The sequence below is a fragment of the Epinephelus fuscoguttatus genome, linkage group LG13, assembly GCF_011397635.1.
Source record: "Epinephelus fuscoguttatus linkage group LG13, E.fuscoguttatus.final_Chr_v1".
In the NCBI taxonomy this organism is placed as follows: domain Eukaryota; kingdom Metazoa; phylum Chordata; class Actinopteri; order Perciformes; family Serranidae; genus Epinephelus; species Epinephelus fuscoguttatus.
This window is the reverse complement of record NC_064764.1, coordinates 35,256,333-35,273,661: the sequence shown is the minus strand read 5'-3', so window position 1 is coordinate 35,273,661 and position 17,329 is coordinate 35,256,333. Positions and strand designations below refer to the sequence as shown.

The 17,329-nt window shown below is 38.8% G+C and overlaps 1 protein-coding gene across 1 annotated transcript in view; it reads right to left on the bottom strand.

Moving 5' to 3' along the window:
* Positions 1–17,329, bottom strand: part of cryl1 (crystallin, lambda 1) — a 57,872-nt gene that overhangs the window by 21,395 nt on the left and 19,148 nt on the right. The window lies entirely within an intron of this gene.

Here is a 17,329-nt window from a genome sequence, read left to right as displayed (position 1 = left end):
TCTTACTTGTGTACACTACAGCCCGCGACCTTTGACACCAACATCAAAGAAAATCAGTCGACCAGAACAAACCAGTTTCTCTAACTCTCTGACTCCACAACATGATATAGCCAGCAGTGAGATTGTGTGTGTGAAAGATAGATGTGACATTTACACGACAGAAAAATGATGTTGATTGGAACAAATGAAGAACACACAAACATAAAAATAATAAGACCCTTTCTGACCTCTTGTGAGGGAAGAAATACTGAGTTCTATTACCTTCTATTCCAATGAAGCGTCTCTTTTTGCAACAAAAATGTGTTTCTAACTGAAACATCTTAATTAAAAAAATCCCACTGACTCACAACAACCTTTACCTGATATATTTTAAACTAGCTGTCACACTTTTCGGACCTAAACTAAAGTAGAAGTTGTGCTGTTAACACTGGTGTCAAATGCACCATGCATACCTAGCCCAGGGAATGTCAGTTTTGGTTGAAATTACTTTCGACAACCTGACACCCATTAACTGCTGACTAACAAAAACACAAAATGACGTGAAATACAAGAGGCCTTGTCTTTTGGTTTGGTACTCCGTTGACTCAGTAAGCTTTAGTGCTGCATTTCAAAGCACTAGTGATGTAAATTATTTTATTTTCTGCTGACTTTGCTGACTGCCAGTTAGCCACATTAACATGTTGAAAGTAACATAATGCCCACTGCTCAACCTCCAGCCTCCACTGGCAAGCTAGCCTTGGTGCCTTTAAATAACACCATTTGGGTCATGTGGGGCCAAGCGAGCACCACCACTTATTCGTGATTACCGATGGTGACAATATCCCGTTATCTCAACTGTTATCTCAGCCTTGCAGTGCAAAGTCTTTCCTCCTTGCTGCTGCTGCATCATGTCCACAGCTCTGTACCAAAGAGTAGCGTGAAAGTCAAAAGTGCTCTCTCTGCAGCAAAATCTGGGGACCAAAATGTCCTCTGAACTACACTGCAGAGCACACTGAAAAAAAGACTTCTTGACTTGAAACAAACTCAGTCAACTGAGGGGTCTCTGACTGATGATTAGAATCTCCGACTTCTAGGGGGCAGTTCTAGTATGCCAACTTCTTTTTGTAACCGTTAACAGCTTGCATATCCAAAGTCAAAGATTTTTAACAGCCAGCACCTTGTGTGAACACCACACAATATTGGTCAGTCAAGCAAGATCACTTTGCATTTTTTCTGTTCACCTCACAATGCCAGGACTATGACCAGAGTTCACAGACATGCACCTAGTAGGAACTACGCAGGCGAGACGAATATATTTTCATAGACAGACAACAAACATGCAAATGAATGGCTACCAAATAGCAGACATATTGCCACTGGGTCTAGGTAGACATGGCCAAAAACAAAGAAGCGCAAAGTCAACAGCGAGGAACATTGGAAAGTTTGATATTTTTTCACTCAAAGGTGAAACAGTTGTGTTCGTCTCATTTGTATAAATATTTTCATATAAATAAATAATATGATACCATAAAATAAATAAATTCTTTTAATTTTTATTTTATTTCATTTTTTTTTTTAAAAATAACCCCATATAATGCAAGAAGCAGCTTGCCCCCCAGGTATTTTTGCTTTATCTAATCAAGCCCTCATTAAAAAAAGTTTGGACACCTCTGGTTTGCAGTATATCAACCTATCAGCAAAAAACCTATTGGAATATATAACTATTCCCACTTCTTTCTTGGTAACCTCTCCAGCTACATCAACTACCACTACACCACTAGGCATCATTATCACTTTAAGGGTACTGATACTGGTTCCGGTCTCATAATTCTTTAGACCATACATAGTCCTAGTATCTGTACAGTATCTTTTATTGTGTAAACTTTCCCCTCGCTTTTTTCACATATTTGCCACATCCAGCCACAATTTTAGACCATTTATTGTACTTTCTTCTCCAAGGTCCCTATTACTGACCTGTAACACCTACTACTTCTGCGTTGAATCAATGCCATAGCTACGGCGTAGGCTCCACGTCGACGTAGAGTCTACACTGTGACCTACGCTATAGCCGTAACTCTGGTCCAGTTTATTCTAACGACTCCACTTTCTCCTCTGTCTAAAATCCAAAGCATTTTAAGGCACATGCCCGGGCAGTGGGATGAAACTCAGTTCATCCACTTCAACTGCTTTTGGCTCAAGCAGCAATAAAAGCTTTACACATGTTGCCTCTATCTGAGAGAGGAATCTGTTTTCTTCTGAGACATGTTCAGGTTGTGTAACACCTCAGACATCCACCCTGACTCTGAGCCAGGCCCATATGCTGAGCTGTGACAGCTGAGACTGATTAATGTTCAGGATTTACCTGCTGATCAACTTTGACAAGGGGAACTGTAGGGAAGACAGAACGATCATTCCTGTCAGACAGGTTTGTTCTTTTTGATGTGTCGATGATGCTCAGAATTTGCTATGAGAGAAATTCTCATCAGTAAGAGGATTTTTTCTCAACTGAACTGAGCATGCACCTGAGACAAAGAAATCAAATAAAACATCTGGTTCTAATGAGAAAAGTACGAAGCAAGCACGTTGCCTGTTTTTTTCACTACAAAAAAATGTATCTGCGCGTTTACATTATTGTAACGACTACGCTGTTAAATTTTAAGACTTCTTGTAAAGTCATTCAGTTTCACTAAAAATTGAAAATGAACAAAAAAACTGTTTGGTTGTTCTTACACACGCTAGCTGATTTACTGTGGCTGCAAAATATGCAAACCCACTTTCTCTTCGCTGACATTTTTAAGGCGCAGACATATTAACTCGCATCAATCATGGCTCTGTTCCATTTAAGTGTCAAAACAAATATGTCAGGAGCTACATGCGCAGTAGTGCGGTCTTTGAAATGAAACACCTGCAGTAAATAGAACAAGGTATCATTTTTTTTGATTACACTTTATTTCCTCTATGCCAAGTCCAAATATCTGCCGTGAAAACGATCAAGCTAATCAGAAAAAACAGGTCTAAATCTGTGCAGCTAATTCAGTGGACTGATCTTTAGAATTAATTATCTGATTCAGCTGTTTGTGATTGTCGTATTGATTATGTACTTTTTTTTAGATGCTTGAGGAAAGATGGCATAATGTTCAGCAAGCTTTGCTATTGTGGCCAAAATCTAGTAACTAATCCAGTACTGCAAGAAAAAAGTCTGCACTCAAGTTTAAACCATTAACAAAGACTTAGTATTGAACATAAAATGTTGTGATGAACTGTTATGTTACCAGGATTACTAATAATTTGTAAGCGTTATTATTAGTTTATTGTTTAACAGTAAACTACTGTCAACTGTCAATAACTGAAGTTTAAGTTTATTTAACTACCAACTTGCCATTTATTGATGATGATTATTAAGTATTACTGAAAGTCCTGCCACCTGTCACCTGACTTCCTCCGCGCTTCCATCATAATCATTTTGGCCACGAGTGGTTGCACTCCAGTTATGTTCAGTTCAGTTTAGTTTGTTACACATTAGAATGGTTATTTTTGCGTTTCCATTGTCAAATGTTGTAAATGATACCAACAGAACTGCTCCATACTGTTTCATTTTTTCATTACCCCTCTATTGAGATACCTATCACACTGATCCGAAACAAAAAGGTGGAGCTAGAAACACTGCAGTATGTTGACTGGTCAAGAGAGAATGGACACCATTGCTCAACAAGGCTTTAAATATCCCATCGATTGTGATACAGATTTAAACAATCCAGCCTGTTCTTTATTGTTCTGAAAATGTCAGTGTGCAAACACATACCGTGGACGACCATCAAGGTGCAGAGTAGTGGTATAGTGGTAGCTGATGAGGTAGGTGTACTTCTAGGAAGTTGGGTAGGTTACTGAGGAGCAAGTGGACATACTCTCCTTTATATTCCAATGGCTTTAGCCCCGTTTCCACAAAACACTTTCAGTATGGTACCTTTGGAACCAAAAGTAACCCTTCAGACATGGTACCTAGACCCTAGTATTACAGTGAAATTAAGGTGTACTGATGGATTCAAGTAATCAGCTCATGTACTGAGTAACATTACAAGTGTGGTGTTCATTATGTCTTTAGTTTCTGATAATGACTTTAGTTGTTCTTTTATCTCAGACATGTGAGGATGTTATATACCATGACATGTTTCAGCGGAAACTTCCACTTTCCTCAGAAGAGGGGGCAGACGGACAGCAGGTGGCGTGACCATTCTGTCAGTTTTTGACAGGACGATCACGCCTCCCTAATATCGGCTGATTGTTACAGTCGGCCCAGTGAATGAAGTTATTTTTTCTCCGACTCCCAGCTGCTGTGAGAGGCAGCAAAACATCCTTTCATTTTATAGTTACAGTTTACTAATAAAACTCTCCACAGTATGAACAGTGGTTACATGAGCCTCAAAACCAGCCACAACTCAGCCCTGAGCAGAGTGACCGTCCTCTACTGACCAATCAGACTGCAGTGTTCACAGGTTCACAGAATAATCAGCTTGATCTGTAATTGATCTCATTCGTATTGGCACCAGATCTGTGTGCTAGGTACCCCAACAGAGGGGGGACCAAACATGGGGACGGTACAGAACGGTTCCATTGGTACCATCCACAACTTTTCACAGTGGAAACGGAATAAAAGCATAGCAAACTGAACTGTAATGTACTGTTCCGTGGAAACGGGGCATTAGTGGAATGTAGCCATTATTGAGTTAGTGCATTGTATATGTATAAGTACACATGTATGTGTGTATATACTATATGTGTACTTGAATTTTTATGTGTATATTTTATCCAAATGTGAACAGCTTTGTAACTTTATGCTTTAAAATGTGCAGAATATATACAATTATTATTATTGCTTCAAGAAATCATACTCTGAGGACCATGAGTTTTTCATGGTAGATTTACAACAGATCAGCTGATAAACATGTGTCACAACCACCGCCAAGTGACACTTCTGAGGAAGGCGGAAGTTTCCACCGAAACATGTCATCCTAACATTCCTGAGATAGAAGAACAACTAAAGTCATTGTTACATCTTAAAAGTTATTGGCAGATTTTTTTCTCAGATTTCAGCTGCTGTGAGAGGCAGCAAAACATCCTTTATTTCATAGTTACAGTTTACTAATAAAACTCTCCACAGTATGAACAGTGGTTACATGAGCCTCAAAACCAGACACAACTCAGCCCTGAGCAGAGTGACTGTCCTCTACTGACCAATCAGACTGCAGTGTTCACAGCTCCACCTTTTAGTACCAGATCTGTGTGCTAGGTACCCCAACAGAGGGGGGACCAAACATGGGAACAGTACAGAACGGTTCCATTGGTACCATCCACAACTTTGAACCTGATAGTAAGTATCAGTACGTTTACATGGACAGTTTAATTCCACTTTTAATCGGAATGAACGGCCATTCCGATTGAAAATTAAATCCGATTAAAGGGGGTGGTTTATTCCGTTTGTCATTTCGAATGAAAGAATTTTGTGTGCATGTATACACTCATTCCTCTTTAAGTTCATTCCGGTCTTTCTGCGCATGCTCGTTTCCTTGCCCTTCTGGTGCGATGACGTATATAGCGCGCATAGCAACTGGCTGCATAGCAACAGGCTGAGCTAGAGCAGTCGGACTCGTTGCACTCACCGGTTTCCATTCGCCACAGCACGGTCTTCTACCTCCCTTCTCCTGCTCAACAGATGAAGCATTAGCAGAACAAGGTTGTTGTCGTACTGCTGCTTTAAGAATATAAGCAAAACACGCCCGAAAAAGGCACTAATAACGGCGTCGTCAAGCATCTTGTTATCCGGAGCGAGGACTACAGTGTTTTCTTCCGGTAAACGTAAACACGTAACATCCGCCCCGCCCCCTATCCAATCAGAAACCGAAAAAAGGCGAATGAACTGATCTCCCATGTAAACCCTCATTCGGAATGAATATTTCCCATGTAAACTACCTGGAAACACTTTAATTCCCAATGATTTCATTCAGATTCATTTCATTCCGAATGAGAAGCCATCATGTAACCGTAGCCTATGACAGCCTCCTGCTAATCCATATCTGTGATGCTTACAAACACTGATAATGGCCATTCAATAGCCTGATAACAGCCAAACCAGCTGGCTAAAGAAAACAAATATGCAAGCAATTAAAAATACATACTACATCTCTTTGTGCTGATATGTTATACTTGTGTTATGTTGCTACGCAACTATTAAAGCTTAGAGATGTAAAACTTCAGAGGCCAAAGTGGTTGCTGCTGTTGTTTTTGCCTCCAGCACCTGCCAGTGGTAAATTAAAAATGTGGTAAACTAGTGGTAAACTAAAAATGTTTTAAGAGTCCTGACATCCTTGTTTTTTTCACTTTATTGTTAAGCTTTAGTTTAGAAATCAACCATATCTCCTACAATCTTTTACATACTTAAACAAGTTGTTCGGGGGAGAAATCCTTTGTTATTTACGCACTGAGTTGCCACAGTCTGATGCTCCATGTTGCACTCAGCTGGAGCTCCCTCCAGTTAAAAGTCTTCACACTTTAACATCAACGTGACATTTTTGTCAGCTGGGACCTGAGGGTGCCCTCAGGGTTAATTCTCCTCAGCAGGAGCTTCACAAGTGAGTGCTCCATGCACAGTAAGGAATGTCATGTAGATATGAGTCTGAGCTCTCACAGGTCTGTGTGAAGACACAAATATCACATGGTGGATGCATGAATACGACGTTACAGTCAGCACAGAGTCAGGAGTGAGAGGGACACAGTAATCTCTGCTTCTCTTCCCTGGAGTCTACTGGATGCTTTAATTCTCAGAAGCAGAGAGCCAGTGACATGTTACCCCCGGTGACCATTGTTGTTTTCTGGTGTTCAGCATTGACTGAACTAACGAGGGCTTTCGCCTGGCTGCAGGCCCACTTGGCTCGTCAGTGAACCAAGAAGCTCCTCTTGTAACAGAGAGTCATTTGAGGAGAGAGCAAATTCCAAAAATCTTAAAGTCCGAACTGTGACAAACCCAGGACCTTTTGTTGCAAGTCATCCCATGATTTCTTACCATAATGCCCACTGCTCTCTACCTGAGTATCTAAAATGTATGCAATAAAAGTCATGCAGTCTTTTTCAGTGCTATTATATAAGTGTCACATTCCTGTTTCATTTCCATGAGAGAAAAATAATTACTTGGAACATTACAACATAAATGTTTAAGACATGTACATAGACATGTGCAGCAATGGAGGCAAGAAAATGGTCTTTAGAGCCTTTTTACAGCAGACATTTTGATTCATCAAAGCAGGAAAAGCACAGCTGTAACTTATAAAGATGGCTCATTAAGTGTCCCAGCATGAGCTATGTCAGTGAACCCTAGAAGTGGCTCACCTAAAGCTCTGTTTCCACCAAACACTTTCAGTATGGTACCTTTCGAACCAACAGTAACCCTTCAGACATGGTACCTAGACCCTAGTGTTTCCACCACAAACAGTACTCTTAAATGTGGGCGGGGTTGTTGTCACTCACTGCTCCGTCCAGCACTCGCTGTATTTCCTCATCAGCGGTGACACAGATGGAAGTCTGCACCTGGTTTATCGTCCACAGAACGAGGCTGCACGCTGACATTTTCCGAACAAAATAGAACAGGCTGCAGTGAGAGTCTCTCTCCATGGGATATTTAAAAATAGCAGATTTGTGCATTTAGTCCTTCTCAGACAAGCTCAGGGGTTTAGTGTTGCCAGAGCCCACAGGAACGCTGCTCCACAACGCTTTTCTTTTTTTTCCAAGTGAGGATTAGAATATATGCAGTTCACAAAATCCGAACGAAATTTATGTCTAAACGCTTGAAGATCCACTCATTTTGTTGTTGTTCAAAATTGTCATACTGAAATCTAAGGTGTGTTGATTGTTTCACGCCGTTAGCTTGTGTATTGATTATATTACAAGTAAATGTTCCACCTTAAAAGTTGTCAGCAGTCAGCCCAGTATTATTGGTACCATCCACAACTTTTCACAATGGAAACGAGATAAAAGCATATCGAACTGAACTGAACTGTACCGTACTGCTCTGTGGAAACGGGGCATTAGTGGAGTGTAGCCATTATTGAGTTAGTGTTAGTTGACTTTTTATGTGTATATTTTATCTAAATGTGAAAAGCTTTCTAACTGTATGCTTTAAAATGTGCCGAATATATAAAATTATTATTATTGCTTCGACAAATCATACTCTGGGGACCATGATTTTTTCATGGTAAATTTTCAACCCAATTGCCAGAAAAACTGTTGGCATTGTACATTTCCATGAACCACGGATAAGTTACATTTGTACATTATTGTGAGGCAGATACATTGAAAGGTTTCAACAAGGCTGTGGACAGCATGTGGTTCGGTTTAGTCATGTGTACCTTAAAAATGTCATATTGCAACCCTAACTATGTCACTCTAGAAATGGTAAAATGCTATGTATTAAATGTACAAATGCAACGCATTTGTGGTTTGCAGAAATGTACGATGACAAGTATTCCATGTGCCACAGGTCTGCAAATTTAGTGGTAATCCATCCAGTAGTTGTGGAGATTTTTGAGTCTGGATGAAAAGTGGTGGTCTGACAAAATGACATTACAATCCACAGAGCCATAACACAATAGCATTTCATATAATAACGCTTCTTTGACAGTCTCAATATGTCCAGAATTAAGGTTATTATTTATTGCTGAGACACTGTATTTGGAAGAGCATTGTATTGTACTTTTTTTAATTGAATGTTCTGGTGAATGTCTATGTACTGATATAACTGTTTTAAGGAGCTCAGGAAAATTCACGCAGTAGTTGCAACAGGTGTAGCTATAAAACAAACTTTAACTACTGTATTATAACTATAACTGTGACATAACCAAAGTAAGAGACAAACTGTTGATTGGCTGTCACACCTTGCTGTTTCTGCACATCGTGCTGCGCTTCTGCGAACACTTGAAGGTCACGTTGACGGGCCCTGATGGCATTGTGCAGTAGCCTGCAGATACACGTGCGTAATTTTCAGTTTATCATCCGGTTGATGTGTCTTGGAGTTTTACTGGAGGACGCTTTGACTTTAAGAACATGCCAAACTACCAGTATTGGAATGAACCTTAGGGAATGCCATAGAGATACAAAGGATACCCTGAGGATGCAGGAACAGAGTAATTCAGAGGATCAGCCTGTTCTGACACATTCCTTCTGTCAAAAACACACAAATCATCAGCCTCTTTGGTTTAAAATCTATCAGTGTGACTGATGATGTCCTCGGAAAATAATTCACTTTTCACATCATCGAGCTTTGACCCGTAAATGTCATTTTGGCAGCAACAGATCGAGTAACCGTGACTTTTATGTCTTTTTACAAATCATTTTCAATGTATAACTTCAGAGTTTTATTGCCCCAAAATACTCAGTTTGGTGTTTTAGAGATTTTACATGTTGACAGAGTTAAAGGTGAAATCCATCAGCAGCTAATCAGCCTTCAAAAAGATTATTTAAACACTTTCTTGAAAGCGTCAAGGCAGAGTAAGTGTTAACTGGTGTTTAAACTTTAAAATCCCAAAGCAGGAAATAAAGCTGTTGGTCCCCACGTCATCAGCAGTGACTCAATCCTGCACTGACTATTATGTTCTTTGTTTGAATGATGGAAAATGAGGGATAGGCTGATGATAAGTAAACGGCCGTGTCCATCTACACTGTCATAAAATCCTGCAAATCAAGGAAAAATTTCCATTTAGGCGTAAATGCACGTGATGGAACAACCCGACTATTAGTGTACAACAGAGGAAAAATTCCCATCATGCCTTCATCCTTCTCGAGTACTGTAAAGAATTTGTTCCAGAGTGTAAAAAATCCTTTTAGTGTAAAGTCATGAGTAACTTAAAATAGATTAATTTTCTACTGTGAGTGTCAGTGTATCTGTACAGATATTTTCTCAGCTGCAAACAGTTACACTTAGAGACAAGGCTGTATTCATCTATTCAATCACCTTCTGTGACCCAACCCTCAGTGAATCTGAAGGAAATACACCCCCCCAGCTACATGCCCATTAGCCCAGAGCGTCATTAACAGGCGGCTTGCTCAGTGTGTGACGTGCACTTGTCGATAAAATATAGGCCTATATTAATGAAGGTTCATTAGTGCGGTTTTGTATTTCTCTGTAATGTAGCACAGTGTTAACTAGGGCCATAACGGTAGGCCTACATGTATTTGTGTCGAACCGTTTGGTATGCGACTTTTGGTTCGGCACGACCCTGTACCGAATTATTGGGCGCAGGATATTATTTTATTTTATTTTGTTTTATTTTAATTCCGTTTTTGCGAGCCGAACCATTTAAAATATCTAGTTCCCCGATGGACATAATTGAATGACGGACCGAGTCCCATAAATCTCTGCTTTCACTTTGTGCAGCGTATTCTCGCATTTTGACAACATGGCAAGTGAGCCTGACGAACCTGAAGACCCACCCGCAAACCTTAAGTCCTCCGTTTGGGAACACTTTGGTTTCAGGGTAAAATACGAAGATGGAAATAAAGAAGTTGACAAGACAAAAGCAGTGTGCCGACACTGCAGAACAGCGGTCGGGTATGTACTTGGAAACACGTCTAACATGCTAACGCATCTAAAGCGACACCACCCGAGTTTGAATGTTAACCGGCACGACTAGAAAAAGCAATCATGTGCAAACTACGATATCGTCGTCGTTTAAAAAGAAAGAGCGTTTCCCTGACCATCGCGCTAAAGAAATAGCCAACGCCATTGGAGTTGAGTAAAATTGTTTAAGCTGCACTTTAGATATAAGCATGTTTTGTTTACTGCACTTTAACAAAGTGGGAAAGCTAAGTAAGTTCCTAGTAAAACTGAATCTGAGCAGGCTTTAAAGCTGACCAGCTGCACTATACTTTTTATTTTAATTGAGTAAAACTGTTAAAGCAGAAATTTATATTTATATTTTTCATTCAAAAAATGTGTTAAAAAAACAGCAGGATTTTATTTTTCACTTTTATATTTCTATTTTCATTCAAACAATGTGAAAAAGCTTGATTTTATATATATATTTGTTTCATTCAAAAATTGTGTAAAAAGAGTTAGCTGCTGTGGTGGTATGTTTTAATAAGGTTACCAATAAGTAAAAGATATTTTTTTCATTACTGTACCGAAAAAAACCGAACTTTGACTTGTGTACCGAGGTACGTACCGAACCGAGATTTTTGTGTACCGTTACACCCCTAGTGTTAAAAATGTTACTGATACTATTCTTTCTCACACCTTCAACTCAAACCACCGAAATATATCATTTAATAATTAAATTGATATCGTAAACATACGGGTAACTAGTTGACTAATGGACCTAAATGACAACTATTGGTTGACTAGGAAAATTCTTAGTCTGGGGCAGCCCTAGACAGCGGCATTCATGTAATACAGTAAACTTTGCTTCTCAAAGTCAAGGATGCTTCCTTGGTAGGACGGGTCCTTCCAAGTGGGTTCCTACAGAAGTTTGGCAAGATTCCTTTCTAGCATTCGGTGAACACACATTGGAAAAGGCTAGTGAGTGCCCCGGTGTACGTCACTGAAGAGGCCCTGCCTTTAATGCCAGCAAATCGTGCCCAAAGAATTGTGGGTATGTCAAGCCCCCTGAGGATACCAACAGGCATCCTTGAAAATTCTCCAAAAAAAGACTTGGTCCTTGAAAACTGAGTGCTCCACAACAATTGTTTTATGTTGATCATCTTGTTTCATAACTGTTTTGGTTGACAGCACAACCCTAAATCGAAAGCATGTCTTTTAATCCACCTCAGGTGCCAGGCTGTCGGGCGTTACCTTTTCTAACCGTGGAACGAAAGTTATTTGTTAGCGTGTTTTTGTTTACATATTTCAAATGTTGCTTTCTAATCGGAGCTGCCAGTGACTACAAAACATCTATGTGACTCAGACCTGCATTGGTTAGTTAAGTGCATCATCCTTCTGACAACATTGTGCTGAACATCACACCCACATTGTGTCATGTCATGATTTTGTTTCACAAGTCTTTTGTTTTTGTTTCCTTGCTATCTGCAGTTGTCCAAACTTGTGTGTACCTTTTGTGTGTGTGTGTGTGTGTGTGTGTGTGTGTGTGTGTCCATCTGATTCAGTTACACTCTGTAAATCAGGAGTACAGTAATGTCAGGGACAAGGACACTGCTGATTTAGCTGTGAAAAGGAAACTCTTTGTTAGACCTCTCAGACAAAAAAGAGACGGAATAAAGAGGTGGAGAGACACTGATCTAAGTCCCTCTTTAGGGTTATTGTGTCCTGTGTGTGTGTGTGTGTGTGTGTGTGTGTTGGCTCTGAAATAAGAGATGGGATTTATTCTAACATACAGTAGTAACTTATCCCCATAGAGGGCAGAGCTAATTCATTACAGCTTTAATTATCTTGTAATCTAGTCAACAGTCGGCTAAGGAGTTTTTGTTTGGCAGAAATAGGCAGCACAGCATCTGAAGAGATTTATTACAGAGTCAGATATAGGGTTGGAACTCGTTAGGATTTTAACGATTCCAATTCCTTACCGATTCCTTCTTAACGGTCCGATTCCTTACCGATTCCTCTTACCGATTCCTACATTATATTCATTATACCTGCTATACTTAAACAAGTATATAATAAACACAAATGCAATCATACAAATACAAAAACGTTATTCTAACTGTTGCACAGTACAATGAAAATACACATTTGTGTGTGGTGTGTATTTCAGATTTAGAGCTTGTATCATCTCCCTGAGAATATATAACAACAAAAAGTGATTCTCTGATTTCTACAGTAACAATATTACCTCAAATTAACCACAGCAATGTAATAAAAAATACTTATGCATTCATGCTTGGGCACTGTTATTTACGTGACAACACCTGAACATAACACACACACACACACTGGCTGTTTGTTTCTACCGCTCCCCTCGCTGGAAGCATCGGACCTCCTGCCGCCAGCCTCCGCCTTGATTAAATGCTGAAAATAAAATAAAAGAGGGAGACAGGTTTCTCCTATTTTATCTTATTTTGTTATATTTCTCCCTCTCCCCTCACTGGAAGTGGACCTCCCGCTGCCCGCTCCTATCTCAAACACGGAGGTCTCACTCTCCGCTGAGCACCCACGGCGCATGCCCGGCCTGTTAAATAGCCTGTAATCATAACTGTGAGACACAAACTCAGTGCTTTAGTCATTAAATAATGTCAGGCTCGGTCGGGTTCGTAAAGAAATATGCGGCCCGTGCCGTACTCTAATGGAAATGCACGTGACGTTGGTTTATTTTTTACAATCTAGGAACCGTTTGCAGGAACCGTTACTCCAAATGTGATGGAACCAGTTCTGGAACCGGAACTTTGGACCCTGTTCCAAAAAAAGAACCGGATCCGGATCCCAACCCTAGTCAGATATCAACTACTACAACCCAGACCCCAGAATAAACATTGGCATTGTACATTTCTGCAAACCCCAAATACATCACATTTGTGTGTTACTACATTGCAGATACATTGAAACTTAATGTTTCGTTACGTTTTAACAACATTGTGGTTAACGTGAGGTTACTGTAGGTTTAGGCACCAAAAACCATTTGGTTATGGTTAGGAAAAGATCAGTTTTTGGCTTGAAACAACCACTTTTCGTGGTCTATGGAGATAGATTTGTTTCATAAAAACAAACATATCTTACAACAGTTAACGTAACCTCACTGAAACAATGTAACCTAACTAAACACGGTGTGATTCACTGCGTGCTCTTACTTTGACACGCGGAGATGACGTCATCAGCTGGGTGATCACGTGCTATCCGAAAATGGCTGAGTTATACAAGTGCATTTTTGTTCTGACTGGCGGAAAGTTTGTTTCAAAACTGTGTGTAAAAAGCAAATCCACACGCGTAGAACTGAGATCCACAAATGTTTTTTCGATTCACAAATAAAAACTGAGTTCACAAATGCCTGTTCAAAAGTTGTAAATGTTAGGAAGATATTCACAAATACTTTTTATTTATTTGCAAATTAATTTAATGTATTCACAGATTTTTTTTATTTGTGGAATGTGTTTGTGTATTTGCAGATCCGTTTTATACTTGCACAATATTTTTGTGAGTTTACAAATCTTTTTTTTTGTATTTGTGGAAGGTGTTTTATATTTACAGATTACACATTTGCACACAGATTGTCGATCTGTTCACACATAATTATGAAACAAATCTATCTCCACAGTGGCCCTATTCCAGCAGGAAATGCAACTGCAGTTCCTCTAATGGCCACTTGAGGCTGGCTCCAAGAGTGAGTCAATCTTCATAGACCCCCATGTTAAAATGCCCAACTTTACAACAGAAATAAACATGTTTACAGCCTGGTACAAAGAACTGTTTTGGTCTCTATGGCTAATTTCAACATTCATGACAACTGTACGGGAGATTCATTTTTATATAACTCACACTAATTTCAATGTTATTAAGGCTTAAAGTTATGCATAACTAAGAGTGTGGTTATCTAAAATGACTGGCAGAAAATAGTGTTCATGTAGGACCCCATCACTCAAATAAATTTCAGCATCTTTAAATCTTGTCACAGTATTCATATAAGCGTTCAAACTGATTCTATAATGTTGCTAAATTTCCTGCGGATGGCAAAGTATTTTTCAAATATTCTATGTTCGTATCAGTAGCTTGATTTTGTTATTTTAATCTTGATTATTAACAGAATTGTACTGAGATTTAAAAGCCTTTTAAAAGTATGTGGGAATGCCCTCAGATAACTGTTTTTTGGAGGAAGGTCCTGGACCTAACTGGTCATATTATTGGTGAAAAGGTACCCTTTGATCCTAAACTATGTATTTTGAATATTTACCCAGATGATTTTGTCATCTCAAACAATGTGAGGGCCTTGTTGAATTTTGGTCAGCTTGAAGCTAAAAGATGTATTGCTCGTGTTTGGAAGGAACAATCTGTTTGTGGAATCTCTCAGTGGCTGAAAGTAATGACTTTTAACTTTGCTCTTGAAAAGATAATTATTATTATTATTATTATTATTATTATTATTATTTCACCAAAAACAAACTGGACCTGTTCTGGAAAACATGGAACATTTTCTACACTTACTTGGAACAGAATGAGATCCGGACTGATGCTTGTAATGACGAACTGAATTGACTCTAAACGGCTGTATTTTTTTTTTTTCAGCACTATCGTCCTTATTATTATTATTATTATATTTTATTTAATACCATAACCATTACTATTGTTCTTGTATCACTGTATATTGAGATGGTTATTTGTTGTCCATAAAAGCAATAAAGAGATGTTTAAAAAAATTAAAAAAAAAAAAAAAAAAAAAAGCCTTTTAAAAAGGAGACCGACCAAAACAGTGGGAGCTACTAGAGTTACTGACGAACAGACCATAATAATGATACAAGTCAACAAATACTGCAACAAAAGACAAGAGCAAAAGTCTTGAAACAAAGGCAACGAAAGAGAAAGTATCACTAAATATGTGGTACAAAAGTTTATATAAATCTTCTACAGAAATATCTGCTGTCATGTTGTTTAATAAACAGGGTAATTTGAGGTAATCCTGTTTGAAGCCTGACTCACAGTGAAATGTTTTCATGTGTGTTCAGTTCAGGTAACAATCATCAGACTCATCGTCTTCATTATCATTCTGACCATTTCTGCCATGAGTGATCGTGTAATAGTGCCTGTCATCAGAGGCTAAAGCTCATTTACTCTCATTGTGTTCCTTTTTTGGAGGGAGATTATTGCAGTGCTGAGCTGACAAGGGGCTTCCTCTTCTCTGCCTTTATTACAAACCCATCAGCAGCCACACAAAGCCTCACTGAGACTGAGGAGCTCTTATCCACAGATAAAAACAAACACAGATACAGTCTGGTGTGTCTCATGTTATGAGGACCTTATTTATTAGGACCTAACAGCGTTGTAATAATGCAACAAAATGTTTTGCTTTTGCTGGATATTCATATTTAGTATTATATAGTTATGGCATGTAGCGGCTCTTTAACACTACTGATGCCAAATCAATCCTTAAACTTACTCTGTTTATTTTAAACTAAGGAGTCGGTGTTCAGCTTTGGAAAAAAGACAGTTGTCCTACAAAATGCTATTTGTGAATAAAAACTTCACACTAATTAATCTCAACCCTAAAACAACATATTTCTATATGCATTAGGTGGAAAAAGGCCAAACTGAGAGCAAAATTGCTTTTTAATAGAATAATTCAAACTGTAACCCTTTGTTGCTCTAGCTAATAACCTTCATAAAAGTAAGTACGTTTTTGTCATATTTGCTAAATATGTCACGTTGGATCCAAGGGTTGTACCCGATTTAGAATTTTGGCAGTTGAATCAGATTTGGGAATTTAATACAAATATTATTCGTTTTATTTTTATTTTCCATATAAAGTTTTGAAGTTTGGTCGGGGCTCAGTGAGATGTTTAGTGTGACAGTGGCATTCTTTCATGTAATATAGTAAACAAGCTAACAGTGCTAATAATGGGTCGAAACTTTTTTGGGTTAACACTAGACATCAAACAAAAACCAGAGATTGTTTCGTCTTAAGTTGCTGTGAGCTGTAAATCAACCACTTCCAAGCAGAAGAGAGAAGATAATGTTATTCCGCAGCCTTAAGCGGAATTTATACTTCTGCCTTGAATCAACGCCAGACCCTACACCGTAGCCTGACGTGCACCTCCTCAGAAATGTAACTACACGTCACAGTGACGCAGACCTCCTGTCTATTTCTGTAAGCTGAAACCATTTCCCTCAGTGGAAACAAAGCTTTTATTTACTTCAGTTTCACAGATAAGAAAAAATAAATTGCGAAGACAATAAAGCCTCCACAAAAATAGCATTTTAGGTCATGTGTGATTTATCCTGGCTTCATATGAGCAGAGGAAATGTCGGTGAATCTTGTGAGCTGTAACGGAATGAAATGTTTTACCATTACCTTTGTTAATTAATTTGTTTTGTTTGTTAATACAATGTAATATACCATAAGCTTGTGCTAATAACATTAGCATGCTGTGTTTGTGGGGAAAATGTGTCCAGATAAAGACAAGTGTTTGTCTGTGAATGCTGCGAGTTATAGTGAAGCTGATTTGAGTATTTGTGTTTGAAATTGTCGCTGTTAAGCCATGTTTAATGTGTGTTTAATGTGTGTTTAATCTGTGCTTAATGTGTGTTTGGTTTTTTATTGTAATCAACTTAACTTTACAGCACTTCACAGAAACCCTGCCGTAGACTAGTGTTTTGGAGGTGTGACTGCAGATTCACACAGACACACCACTGCACAAGTATAAATGCTCACAG